Source organism: Delphinus delphis, chromosome 2 (genome assembly GCF_949987515.2).
Source record: "Delphinus delphis chromosome 2, mDelDel1.2, whole genome shotgun sequence".
Classification (NCBI taxonomy): Eukaryota; Metazoa; Chordata; class Mammalia; order Artiodactyla; family Delphinidae; genus Delphinus; species Delphinus delphis.
Genome location: NC_082684.1, coordinates 110,367,346 through 110,382,098, shown reverse-complemented (window position 1 = coordinate 110,382,098; position 14,753 = coordinate 110,367,346). Strand labels below are relative to the sequence as shown.

At 52.1% G+C, this 14,753-nt stretch overlaps 1 protein-coding gene across 1 annotated transcript in view; it reads right to left on the bottom strand.

Moving 5' to 3' along the window:
• The window catches only part of KLHL25 (kelch like family member 25), a 53,305-nt gene extending 39,469 nt beyond the window's left edge, over positions 1–13,836 (bottom strand). The window contains exon 1 of the mRNA XM_060005465.2: positions 13,717–13,836. The gene's annotated coding sequence lies outside the window, so the exon portion shown is untranslated. The remainder of the gene's footprint in view (positions 1–13,716) is intronic.
• Positions 13,837–14,753: the final 917 nt, after the last annotated feature.

Here is a 14,753-nt window from a genome sequence, read left to right as displayed (position 1 = left end):
CAGATTGATCAGGGGTCTCCTGCATGCAGACACTGGGATGAACCGGTTGGTTTATCCCAGCATCTCTGGGATTGTCAGCTGTAATTTTTAATGTCTGTGAAGTATATAAGCACCATGACTTACTAATTCATTCATCCACAATTTTGCATTTGTATCCAATGAACAAATAACGTCTTTGCTGTGGTGTATTATGAATCACTGTATTCTCTTGAGATAAAAATCTTTGGAGAAGAATTACAGATGTGTGACGTCATACTGTCATAGAAGCTCTGGTTACCATGCTTAACGAAACCACCGCTGCAACAAAGAGGCTTCTTTCAGCTAAGGGAGGAGTGGCTCAGATGCCTCCAAATTCGGCAGGGAAGGGCCGAGAGAAGCTGCCACCTGGCTTCCACTGCCGCATCCTGCTGCCCCTCAGCTCAGTGGGGCCGCCTGGACTGTCTCTGGCCCCCGAGGCTGGGGGTCTGCAAGCCCAGCTATTGCTGCAGACGGGAGTGGGGCCAATGAAATGGACATCCCTGGTCTAACCACAGAGGGGACAAAGCACTTGGTGCTCAGGTTCGCCCATCTGTTGAGATCACTTGTTTCCTTTCATTTATCCAGAGCGAGACAGAGAGAAATAAGCAGGGGCAGAGAACAGCCCCCGTACAAAGCAAACACCGCCTCCTGGTCCTGGGTTCCTCCCTCTTCAGCAGGAATGGCCGGGCCCCTGGCAAACAGAGGGAGGCTGGGGGCCTGGAGGGAGGCTGTCTCTCTTCCTGTCTGGTCCCCTGAAAGAGTCACAGAGGCCCACAGATGGAGTCATTAAAAGCACTGTGGCCTAGATATCACTTTCAGTGAGCCACCTGGAGTGACAGCCTGGGAGGAAAATGCACACGCAGAACAGGACAGAAGGAAAAAAAAAAAAAAAGTCAAGCACCAGCTACTTGTTCGTGGATTTCTTTCTCCCTGTGCTCTAGAAGCTTCGTTCTACTCCAGGCTGCCAGGGCTGCTGTCGAACCAGAATGGGAATGTGCCTCAATTGCTAAAGCCCAAGACACAGCTCTGTTTCTCCCCTCCCATGGAGAGGGAGGAGGGCAGGGGAGTGTAGCTGGAGAGCACTTTGGTAAGATCTTTCAAAATGACAAAAGCCCTCTGCCCCAGCCTCTCCACGCCCAGGAATCCTGCCCTCCATCACACTTGCACGCTCTTGGCTGCAAGCAAAAGGCTGGAAACAGGCTCAATGTTCACAGGCAAGAGGCCCAGTTAAAGAAATGGTGGTTCATTCATACAATGGAGTACTACAGAACTATATATATAAAAAAATAAGCAACTGGCTTTCTCTGCTAAAACGAGAAGTGCTATGAATAGGATGCCATCCCTTACATCTGTTAAAAACCGACTACCTAGTCATACACATAGACACGTAATACACACACACATGCACCTGCTGGGGTTGCAGACTGTCTCTGGTAGGTTGGGTGAGAAATGGGTTGATAGCCACCACTGGAGAGGAGGGTGGGGAGGCTGTCCCCACCGCACACACCCCTGAACCTGCCGGACACTGTGCCAGATGCAGGGTCACTTTTTTGTTTTTGGTGGGGGGGTGGGTCATGCCACACAGCATGTGGGATCTTAGTTCCCTAGCCAGGGGTCGAACCTGTGCCCCGTGCAGTGCTGAGTCCTAACCACTGGACCACCAGGGAAGTCCCGGAGTCACTTTTTTTCGAACCTGGCTGTGAACGAGCTTTTGCATCAGGCCCTGCACGTGCCTTCTTTCATTTCATCCTTACGGCACCTCTTTGAGGCGTCACGGTCCCTATTGTACAGGTGGGCAAACTGAGGCTCAGAGAAGGTAAGAAACGCGCACACATTCTCAGTATTCAAAGTTGTTTTGCTCCAAAGTCCCTGCTCGAAAGGCATAACGTGGGCTGTTTAGAAAGAACCACCTTCCTGGCTGCAAACGCCGTGTGTGCCTGAACAGGAGATGCTGTTTTTAATGAAAAACACTTGATTTCCCAAGTGCCTCCCTGCCACTTAGCAAACCTGAGTCTGCCTTCCTGGGCCTCAGGAAAGGAGGAAGTGTGTGGAAGTGTGCCTCCCCGCCTGCCAGGCCCCATGCCACCCTGAAGAGCTCGCACTACGTCCAACGGCTCGTAACTTGAGGACACAGACCAGGCCTGCATTACAAGCTCTCTCTCAGGCGCCTGCCTTCCTCCCTGCCTGGGGAACAGGGAGGTCGGTCTGGCACCTCCCTGCTTGCTGGCACTGCCACCTCTATACTGCGAGGCCTGTGCTGGGTATTCAAATGCTCAGTGCCTCGGTTTCCACATTTGTAAAATGGACGTGAAAATAGTCACACCAACCTCGCAGGATTGCCAAGGGACTAAAAGGGGAAAACAGATGAACAGAGCTGGGTTCAGGGCCCACACCCAGGCCCCAGCTTGCAAGGGCTTTGCCTAGCACTCCTGTTCTCAAATGGTTTGGTCTCAGGATCTTTTTACAATTTGAAAATGATTGAGGACCCTAAGGGGCTTCTGTTACATGGTTTAACCTACTGAAATTTATCACAGACAAAATTAAAACTGAGACAAAATTGAAATGTATACTAGTTACCTGAAGAACAATAATAAACTCATTATATGTTAGCATAAGTAACAGTTGTTTTTCATAAATCTAGTTTCAAAAAAAAAATTTATTTTATTGAGAATAGTGGCCAGACTCTCTAACTGCTTCTGCATTCAATTTGTTGTAAAATGTCGTGTTTTTTTTTAATTGAAGTATAGCTGATTTACAATATTGTGTTAGTTTCAGGTGTACGGCAAAGTGATTGTTATATATATATTTTTAGATTACTTTCCATCATAGGTTATTACAAGATCCTGAATACAGTTCCCAGTGCTATACAGTAAATCCTTAATGCTTACCTATTTTATATATAGTAGTGTGTAAGTGTTAATCCCATACTCCTAAACATTGTAAAATGTTTTCATTGTGAAGACTAGAAGAAAATCCAGCCTCATACAGACAGGGAGTTGGAAAAGGGAACAGATTTTAAGAGCCTTTACAGATCATTTTGGATATTCCTCTTTGACAAAACACTAAGACTTGTCAAGCACTAGTTTCTTAAAGATTAGCTGCAGTGTGGGACCTGAGCCCGTGTGGTGCCCTTGTGTACTCCATGACCTGCCCGTCTCCTGGTCTGTCTTGCACTCTGGCTCACTTACACATGCATGATTTAGTAACTTCATGCAATGGTCATCTGGAAAACATTGGGTCACGGGGTTATGCACTTGGAGGGAATGGGAAAAAGGGAAAAAGGCAAATAAAAAGGCAAATAATATCTGGGTGTTACTATGAAAACAGTTTTGACCCCCATGGACCGCGAAAAAATCCCAGGGACCGTCCGGGACCACGCTGTGAGAACAGTGGGTCAGCAAAACTTCCTCATCCTCCACACATTAACCATGTTTTTTTTAAAAGTACTCGAAAAAGAAACTGCCATGGAAAGTGAAGGGCAGTGAGAGTGGAATCACCTGCCCGGAGGGTCTCGGCCCCTCCCCAACTTGCATGGACATGTGGGCACAGGAGCTGGCGCCCTCTGATCCCCGCTGGCCGGCCTCCCCTCGAAGAACCCAGCCTGCTCTGCGCCTCCATCCATCACCAGATGCTTTCTTCTCACCACAGGACCCCTCATTTTCCCCCAAATAACAGACCTTGGTGGTTTGCAGAGGGCGCCTGAAACGGCAAACTACAGGGGGCACGCATGGGCTGCTGCCCTTGGGCTTTGCAGTTGATGATTCTTGGTCTCTTGAAATTACATATGTAACGTGTATTTATAGCCAAATACATGGGTGCCCAGAAACTGCAACTCATTCATACATACATTTTTAGCATATCGTTCGGCCACCAAGTTCCATTAAATCCTCCTTCCTGGGTCCCTTGTGTGGCTAGTCCTGCGTCAGAAACAAGGTGAGGACTTCACAGCTGCGGAATGGGCTATGAACAGGCCCTGTCCCCAGTCTCTCCCACTCCAGGCAATCCGGTCTTCACTTTTGACCACCATTCTCTCCTGCTCAAAAGCTTCAAGGAGGCTTGGACATCCAAGTCTTGTGCAATCTGGTCCCCAGCCCCTCTCCCCCACCACTCGCTGGGGCACATACCGGACTTTCCAGCTCTCCCATCCCCACTCCCTCTCTCCATAAGCCCTCTCTTTTCACTCTCACACCCTCCCCTGGACTTGACATCTGTCTGGCGTGTACAGGGCCTCGTACATAGTAGATACTGAAAAAATTAACCTGACAAGGAATTTCTGAGCACCTACCATGTGCTGGGTCCTGTGCTATGCACCAGGAACATGGCAGAGAGTAAAGAGAACATTTTTGTCTTGTCTCCTACAATTAACATTCTAATACCCGTTGGCCCTTTGCTGCGGTGCTGTGAGGGTTCTTCTCTAGTCCAGCATTATTTATTTCTTCAGGGCATTGGGTACTCTGCCTTTATTTCTATTTTGACTCATCGAGGACACTATTCTGTGTCATCTTTGCTGCCTGGAATACATTAGATCGATAATATTGCTGAATGGGAAGTAGATTAACCACAAATACCCACTGGAATAAGAATCAAAAAGATCCACATGAGAGGTCCTCAGTGTCTGCTGTGTTAACCTGCAATATGATTGGTATGTTTCATATTTAAGTATTTTAAATGCTGGATGGGAAAGAGCAACCCTCATCCCTGTCCTACACGATATTCTGCATATCACAGTAATCAAACTGGAGATGCTGGCCTCGAGCACCCTGAGGGGGTGGTTAGGCGCTAAGGTCCTGGTCTCAAATCCCAGCACTGCTGTTTCTACCTGTATGACTGGCCCAAGGTACTTATATTCTCTGAGCCTCAGTTTTACTCATCTGGAAAATGGGGCGGGTGGAATAAGTGTCAATGTGCTATCCTGAGAATTAAATGAGAAGGTCCATGTAAAGAGCCCAGTACAGTGGGACACACAAAATTCACTCTATTCATGAGACCTGCTGTTATCAATACTGTTGCTGTTGTAGCCCCTGTTGGCACAAGCTCTTGGCAGGAAAATTCAAGGATGGCACCCTGATCTCCACCCCTGGTCTTACTCCTGTGACCATGTTACCTACATAGCAAAGAGATTTGCAGATATAATTAATGATGTTACTAACTAATCAGGTGGCCTTAAAATAGGGAGATGCTCTGAGTGGGCCTGACTTAATCACATGAGCTCTTTAAAGCGGAGTTTTCTTCAGCTGATTGCAGAAGTTGATGTCAGAGATCTGAAGCAGGAAAGGATCTGACACTCCACTGCTGCTCAGAGATGGGGTATCTGGCATGGAATGCAGCAACCTGTAGGAGCCAAGATCAGCACCTAGCTGACAGCCAGGGAGGAGAGAGGGACCTCAGTCCTACAACCACCAAGAACTTGATTCTCCCAACAACCTGAATGAGTCTGGAAGCAGATTCTCCCCCAGAGCCTCAGGATAAGAGTCCAGTCCAGCTGGTACTTGACCTTGGACTTGTGACAGCCTAGGCAGAGAACCCAGTTGAGCCAGCCCAGGTTTCTGACCTACAGAACTGTGAGCTAATAAATAGGTATTGTTTAAGGCACTAAGTTAGTGGTGATCCGTTAGGCCACAACAGAAGCTCATGTAAGCCCTGCTTGGCCTCTGGCCATAAGGCATATAAATTAAAAACATACCAGGTGCTTGTCCAAAGGGTTCAGGGATAGCACTTTCTGCATCCTTAATGCTGCATGGGTGATGCTCTAGGGCGGGGTCCGTCTGATCCATCTCTACCTCTAGCACTTAGCAGTGTGGCTATCACACCGTAGGGTCTCAATAATTTCATTTAACAAAATTTCAGCTTCCTGAGCAGTCTGGAACAGAATGGCTTACAGCTCCCCAGATTGGCTTCATAATCTCATGACCAGCCAATCATAACGTGTTCAGGTGCACTAACCTGGATAAATCCCAGCAAAGTCCTCTGTTCTGCCTAGAGGAAAACTATATAGACACTGCAAGCAGTTCACAGGAAGCCACCCAGCACCCAGGGTAGGGATGTGTCCACGTGCAAATGAGTCTTGCTTTACACACCCACCGACACCACCATCATCCCTGCCTTGGCCTGTGGCAGCCTCCCAGGGATCAGCTGGCCAGCCAAACCCTGACATTTTGCTTGTAATTGTACCTTCCTGTAAAAAGTCCTAGTTGGAGCAGTAAAAATAGCAGCTGCAACTTCCTGCAACACGGACAGACCAGTCGATCCTGGTGCCTGAAACAAAACCTGGCGACTCGACCTCACTCTGACTCCACAAACCCCTGCAGGCTGGGCTGGGGGTGGCAGTGGGGTGGGACCCAGTCTGCCCCTGCCCTCACGGACTGCCCTCGAGCCAGCTCCTGAGTGAGATGCTCCCCTCACTCCCTTCATGAAAAACCCAGCCCTCAGAACAATGGGATGCCTAACAAATGCAAAGATGTGCAAGGTCTCAGCCTTCTCTCCTCCCGCCCACCGGCTGCAGAGGTACCAAGGCAGGATGCCTCCCGACCAAAGCCCTCTGTCCACCTGCTTGTTCGTTCGCTGCTATCACCGCCCCCCGCCCCGTGTCTGTCCACCTTCCTGTCTGTGGCCTAGTCCCCCCCAGCTCCCCACAGCTGTCCCAACCAGGTCAGGCTGGTGGGGATAACAGAAGCCTCCACCAGGGCTTAGGTCCCAGGCGGCAGCAGGGCAATCGCAGCCAAGTCTGGATGCTGCTCCCCAAGGTGTGGACCCGCTGTGTGAGAGCCCACTTGGGAAAGGACAGGAGAGCCCAGCTATATATACCCCAGGCACCTGAATCCCAGCAGTGATGAATTCCTCCGGGGCCCAGCCCGCTCCCTGGCTCCTGCATCATGGGGCCTGAGGCCGTCCAGGGACCACATGGGCCTGGTTTTCCTTGGCCCTGATCCCACCTTTCCTTTATCAATGCCCACAGCTTCCCCTCCTTCTGTCTCCAAATCAAGTACAAGGGCCCTTTTGTGAATCTTTTGCTTATCTTAAAGCCTCCTGTTACAAGAAAACAGACAAGGACCCCCAAAGTAACAAACATGGAAATACACAAAGTTCTAGGAGCCCCAGCCTTTGGTCTCTACCAACAGATAAATGGGGGATCAAGTCTGTGGTGACCAGTGCCCCTTTCTGAGCCTGTCCCTAGACCAGCTAGAGAACCAGCTAGAGAACTTTCTCTGCCCTCCTGGCTCATTTATTTGACTCGGCTTGGTGAGGCCCTCCCCATCTCAGGGATGCAAGGCAGACGTCCCACCTAAAGACAGCCTAGTCCCTCCCCTGGACACACTGGCTGTTTAGAAACACTCACATCCATTCAAATGTTCCAGGCTCCAGACATCTGCCTTTCACTAGTAAAACCCATGATGTCTGCAGAGCTTTTCAGCATAAAATGAACTTTCAGGAATGTTTTCCCATGCCCAAAACGCAGCAGCCTGGCAGGGGGCAGGGCGGGGATTAAAAGGACCTCATTTCACAGATGAGTACACAGGGCAAAGGCTTCGCTGAGTCCCCAGCCGCGGTCAGACCAGCGAGAGGCAGCACTCGCTAAACCTTGATCCTCTGGGAAAAACAACGATGGATTACAATAAAAAGAGAAAGCCTGAATAAACTGGATCACTTTTTTTTTTTTTTTAAGGAATAATGAGATCCTTTTCCCCCATCACAGTAGCTAAAAGGGGAAATGTGGATAATAACAAGCGTGGTGAGGACGTGGGGAAGTGGGCTCCCAGACACCATCAATGGGAGAGAAAACTGGCTTACTAGTCTTCGCAAACAGCACTTGGTTTTGACAATGAAAATTTAAAGACCAGAAAGACGTATGATCAAGGATGTGCATGACTTCATGGATTGTATGGGGGGAAGAAAAATCAGACACAACCAAAACGTCTCCTGTTAGGAGACTGTGAGCTGAAAGATGGTGGCCTGGCCACACCATGGAATACTACACTGCTGTGAAAAGAGAAAGAGATTCACCACACAGTAAGTGATAGACACTGTACTGAGTGTGATCCAAATTACATAAGCACAAAATCTGTATATGAAAAGGGGGACGAGAACAGTATGCCCCAAACTGCTGACAGATACCAAGGATGGGGCCACTTTCATACCATGCTCCGTTTCTTCTTATATTGTTTGTTTATAAAGGGAACCTACTGATGTATGATTGAAATTAAAGACAATAAAACAACTTAAAAGGAACACGTTTTCCTCAGGCTCCCTACGCATCAGAAGATTCCAGGATGGAATGGCTGCAGCCTATCTCTGGGTCTCGTCTCAACCCCCTCCCCAGCCCACAATGTTCCCAGCCTGTGCACTTGCTGGGCAACCCCTTCCTCAGATCTTCCCACAGCTGCCTCTTGCCATGTTGGAGGTCTCGGCTCAAATGTCACCAGCCCAGAGCCCCCTCGTCTAAGCAGATGCCCCACCTTGAGGACACTTTTCCTCACACCTCCCCGTCCGCTTTCTGCAGCCCAACCGCAGCTCTATTTATTTTATCCATCTGTGGTCTGCCTCCCCCAGTTGAATGGGGGCCCCAGGATGGTGGGGACCTTGCCTTGTTCTCTGCTGCATCGTAGATCCTGGCAGAAAAACAGACGGCAAAAAACATTCGTTGGGCACATTAGGAATTGAGACACAAACGACAGTCCATTTCCTCACATGTCCAATGGCTCTGGCCACGCCACTCACAGCCTAGTGCTGACCCCTAACCACCTGACTACTTGTCTGTCTCCCAGGCCAGAAGCCGAGCTTGCAAGTACAGACCCTCTTTGAACCTGACTTTCCCTTCCCAGTTTCTTGTCCAGGGTGAGCCATTCAGAAGGTGCTGAATAAATGTCTGTTGCCTGAATGGAGCTGTACGTCTCGCTCCCTCGGATTTCCAAAGCCGCAAATAATACAGGTGCTCACGGGTTAAGGGACTTGCTGCCCAGGGTCTCGCAAGCCCAGCTGGGATGCAGCAGAACTTGAACTCTGGATGCAGGATGCAATCGCCATGGCTTTCTAGAAAAAGAGCTCCTCCGTCTCTTGGCCCTCACTCCTGACCAGACAGATCTGACCTGGCCAACTGCAAATCTGGCAGGCAGCTCATCCTGGGGTTTGAATGAGCCAAGCCTTCCTTATCTTAATTAGGAAATTAATTCCTTTCAGCCTAGATTGATCTGTGGTCAGCCTCTCCCTGGGGGCCCAACAGGAGCAGGCAGAAAATAAGCAAGTCTGAGTTTGAGTTTTCATCCTATCCCCACATCCTACTCTGACCGGAGGGCGGCTGACAGTCCAAGGTGACTTCCTGGCAGACGGAGGTGGGTGGGGAGCGACAAAGGGGTCCTCCCTTCGGCAGCCGCAGACACAGTTCTCCCACAGCCCTGCTCAGCCCCCGCCTACCGCCTCCTCGCAGGAGGAGCCATCAGACTGGTCTTGCAGGCGCCTCCTTGGCAAAGTGCTGCGTGCAGAAGGCAGGGAGCCTGGCGTCCTCCTCTGTCTCCCTGGGCTCCCTCAAGATCCCTCTTGCCCCCTAGGAAGTCTTTGTCCGTCTCTCCTTTCAGAGGTGGCCCTAGGCTCTATGCCCAGGGGACACTCCGCAGGCGAGGTCTCACCCCATCTGTTCCAGGCTGGGTGGGGGGTGTCAATTTAAGTGCTCCCACACCTGCTGCCCTTCACACCTGGGCCCCAAACTCCAAGGCAGTGGACAGAGGCAGGGGAGTTACCGGGAAAGTCTGACTCAGTTTCCACTCACCAAGAAAGGAAAGGAAATGGGGCGCCTGCCTACTACACCACTTTCATTCTACAGGTGGAAAAATGAGGGCCCAGAGACGGAAGGTGACCTGCCCAAAGGCCAACCGCACCCATCAGAGGCGGAGCTGGAGCTAGGACGCCAGATTCCTGCCTTCTAATTCAGCCCCTCTGCACTCTACCGGCCACCTCTCCCTCTTCCTGCCCAAGAGAGCTATGCAAGTAACTCTAGCCTTATAAAACTACTTAATACCAGAGGACACAAGACCTTTTGAGATTTTACAGCAAGACATTTAGTAGAAGCATTGTACCGAAGAACATCCACCCATTTTACAGAAGAGCAAATCGAGGCCCATGGAGGTAAGGGGACCTACAGGAAGTCGTACAGCAGGTAGGGGCAGAGCAGGACTCCCAGACCCCCACTTAAGTGCTCTTTCTGCTGACACGGTCCAGGTGTGAGGGTCCCATCTGTGGGATAGCTGGTGAAGAGGTGCAGCTGGCCTTGGGCCTCAGTCACGCTGAAACAAGGTGGGGCCCAGAGAGCCTCATCTAAACTCTGTCCCAGAGGTGCAGGAGACCATCGTTGGGGGAGGGAATGGCTTGGGAGATTTTTATGTATTTGCAGAAAATACAGTGAAATTTCTCAACTAAGCTGGATTTCTGAGACTACAGAACTGGCACTTTTAAAAACAGGTTAGTGAGCCACACACGCCTACCATTTTTCATCCAAAAGGTCACTGACAGGGCTGGGAAGGAAAGGTTTAGCAGTAAGAAAGAACAGCATCTACTGGCACCAGAGGGAGGGGGCAGGGTGGGTGCAGGTGGCTGGGACCCCAGGAGAGGGCTGACCACAGACACATAAGCAACATCTGAACCCGAGTCCAGTTCAAAGAGCCCATGCTCTTCCCCCCATCCCCCAACCTGGTGCTGAAGAGACTTAATAACAGGGAACCCTCCCATCCCTGAGCCCTCTCTCTGCCCTCCATCCCACAATCCCCCCTCCATGCTCCTAACAGCTAAGGGAACTGGAGTAAGTCTGGCAAGGTGAGTGCCTGAAGGTGACAGGTATCAGCTTTAGCTACATATTAGATTGGGGTGGGAGCAGTGCTGATCAGGGGCCAGATGGTCTACGAAAGGGGGTGGAACCTACAGGGTACGCTGGGCTGACTTCCATCACCTGGGGACAGACCCAGATTCCTAAGGGAAATGGCCTGCTGGGATGCTGTGAGTAAAAGCTGTGGATGCATACACTCTCCCCACCCCACCCCCCGCAGCTGTCCCAACTAAGTGTTTTCTGGCTGGGAAAATGCTTCAACAGCCCTGGTTGCCTAAGGCAATTCAATTATGAAATTTACCACATCAGATGAAAAGGAGCATCTCAATCAGCCAATTCATAAAAGAAGCATCTCAATCAGCCAATTCATTTGTGTCTGGCCACTCTGTTTTCTTGTGCCAGCTCTGCTAGGGCCCTCCGTTTTCAGGCCACACCCACACTGAGGGCTGGTACCGCGGCACTAAGGGCTCAGGCGATGGGTTGGTGTTTGGGGCTGGTGGGGTGGGGTCTCCCATGATCCCCTGAGCAGATCTGCTGTATCCAGAAGCCACCCATCTTCCTGGGGGACTCCTGGGCCAGACCACCACAGTCCCAGGTGAACCTTTCCATCACCTCCCACCTGCATGCTCTCTGCCCTCAACCTGCACCTGCCTGGAGGCTGGCAATGAAGTGGCCTCTGGGAGAAGTGTGAGTGGATGGGGGGAGGTGGTAGCCCACCACATGCCTTTCTCATCTTTACTTAATCAAGGCATCATCTCTCCAGGAAGCCTTCACCACCCGCGCACCTCCTGTGTCCCCTCAGCTCCCCTTGCTGCCTTTGTTACTGGGGTACTGTGCACACCTCGATGTGTCAGGGCCTCTAAGCCACACGCATGCCAGCACACCTGGTCCAGGAGCTCCCCGAAGGCAGGGTCCCAATCAAGCCCTTTCAAACCATGAATCAATTAATCGGTTAACGAATGAATGAACAAACCACCACTCCCTTTGACCACCTCCCCCCCAACCGCGCATCACGGTAATGGGATGGGAAGAACCAAGCCTGCTTTCGCTGCAGACCAGGAAGTCCAAGGCCCGGGTAATCGTCCTCTTTCTTCCTGCTCTCCTCTCCCACACTGAGCGCCCACAGGTTTAAGATGCTATTAAGGGGCATCAGGCTGCAGAAGCCACCTCTGAGGTGGAGTGTGCCAGTCGCGCGCGGCTCCTCTCTCTGCACCACATACATAAATCCGGCTGCAGCCTGAGCCCCGGGAGGAAGGTCTCTACCATCTCTCTCTACCTTCCTTTGAGTAACCTGCATGGAGTCACTTCCTGACAAAGGGAATGGCTCAAGACGGAGATAGCTGCCAGGCACAGGAGACTGATTCCGTCATCCTCCAAAGGCACGGCTTGGGGACTCAAGGACCCCGTGTTAGAAGGACACCAAACCTGCCCCCGGTGGGGTGGACCTTGGGTCCTACTCCTCCCAGTCCCCAAATGCAAGCCTTCACCAACACCCCCTTAGCAATACTAACAGCACACCTGGGCTCAAAGAGCATCGGTTCCACCTGTGAATGGGCAGACTGAGGCCCAGGGTCCCAAAGGGCCTGAACCAAGTCAGAGTCACCAGAGTCTGGCCTGTGATCAGACTGTGGGGTTCCTGCCTCCTATCCCCCTGGCAACTTCCCTCCCTCAGTCACGCCGCCAAAACCAGAGTGAAACTAAAAGGCCCAGACACCTGGCCTTCTCTGCCCTGACTCACCAGGGAGGGCCAAAGCTCAGGGAGCCTTCCCCCTGCCCAAAGCAACCCAGCAGGACCAAGAGTGGCTGCGTTAAACCTGCGGGGGACCTGGGTCGGCCCCCACCCCACTCCCTTTGTTAAAATCTCTATAAGGATTTCTCTGCTCAAAGACAGTGGAAATGAACTTTGGGCTCTTTGAAGCACCAGCACAAAAATGTCTGGTGCCCCTGGGGGCACAGAGTCCCAACCAGAAAGCTTCTCAAGCAACCACGAGGGAGAAAAGGAGTAGGGGGCGTGCCCAAGTGCTGCGGGGTCCTGGAGCCAGGGCAAGATGGGGTGAACAGGACAGCCAGGGCCAGAGAAGGCTTGCTCTGGACCTGCTAGGGTGGCGGCCACCCTGGGGGGCAGGTGGGCAGGGCTTAGGACGGGTGACCATTCCTCTGCTGCTCCACAGCTCTCTAAACAGAGACAAGGGGCCCTGTCAGGTGGGACGTAAACGGCCGGGGCACAGGAGACTCCGGGCCGGGCTCGCGTGGACGACCTTTCCCTTGGTTAAAACCCTCGGCCCTCGCTCTGCACGAGGCAGGCAGCCATCTGGCCCTCGGCGTCAAGTGCGCGGGGACTTCGCCCGGCCCGCGGCGCAAAGCCGGACTGCTCACATCCTCAAAGACAGGCAGCCTCCACTTTCCAGGATCGATAGTAATTTTTTAAAAAGAGAGTCTGCGGACTCAATGAATCAAGCACTCCCAGGGGAAAGAGTTGCAGCTCCCGCGCGCAACATCCATTTGCAAAACAATTCATTCTCTCGCTCAGAGCTTTCAGCAAATACCCTCGCCGGGTCCCCCGGCACTCGCGAGGAGGGAGGAACGGGGTTGGGGAGGAGACGGCTCTCTACAGACCTCCACTCCCCACCATTGTCCCCGACTCCAGCCCTCCGAGACCCCGAGGTGGCAGAGGCGGTTCCAGACAATCGAGCCCCGCTGTGCTGCTCGCGGGGCACACGGTCCCGCGAGGCTCACTCTGCCGGGGGCTCCCACAGCGGGGCGCGCAGGACCCGGCGCTCCCGATCCCGGCCCGGGGTGAGGGGTGGTGACAAGTGCCAAAGCCGGCGGCCGGGCGCGCGGCTAGACCGGCCCGAGGACGGCGCCCCCAGCCCAGCCCGGGTACTCACCACTCGGGGCGTCGCCACCCGCCGCGCTCAGAGGCCCCTAGCCGCCCGCGCGAGGCTCCGCAGCCCTCGCCGCCGCTGCTCCCCTCCCCCAGCTCGCAAAAGCCGCTGAGCGCGTTGCTACTGAGGTACAGCCGGGGCGCCGCCAACAAACTAGTTTCTCCGGCCTTCCCGCCCCGCCTCCCGGCCCGAAGCCAATCAGAGGCGGCGCCTCTGTGACGGATGGTCATCCGAACCCGTAGTTAAGCCAGCAAGAGGAGAAAGGGGTGGGCGCTGGGCTTCCCCAGCACCGCGAGTGGGGGGGGGGCAGGGAGAGAAAAAGGACTTCGACCAGATTCTTAAAGGAACAGGCCCCTGCCCTCCCCCGCGGCCGAAGTTTGCGAACAAAACCCGACTGTGTTCCAGAGCTTTCCGAAGGAGGGAGCTCTGTAGATTGCAAATGCGTTTTCTGTACCTGGTCTGCGGAGACACACCTTTCACCTAGTTGTGAAAGTGTTAAGGAAACCGTTTCTTTTTATTTGGAGCTCGTTTCAGTGTTTGGGATTTTCTTCAGCCACTGAACCCCATCTGTGCTTGGAATATGTATTTAGCTCTCCTACCAGTGTCATTTCTCACTAAGTTCCTTTGTAAGCCGACCTTCAAATATTAATTCATTCATTCATCCATTCATTAATTCACTCCACAAACATTTGCTGGATGCCTGAGCGATGGGCTAGTCTCAGAGTGGGGAAAATTATCTATAATTTCTCCTTCTTGCTTTCTGAGTTTGCATCTCATTCCACCACTTCAGGTTGCTGTATATCTAACTTCATCTATAACGTGGCAGGTAAAAAGTGCTCATCGGATTATCTGAGGGATTAAAGGAGACAAACTCCTATGACAAAGTAAGTGTGCAACAAAATGTCCTTTCTTTCCTCCCTCCCGCTGAAAATGGATAATTCAGGTAGGATACAAAAAGGATGCAAAAAGCCCTGGTAAAGTACAGAAAATGATAAGTGTTGTAAGAGCCAAGCATGGGGCGGGGAGAATTCCCAGGAAGC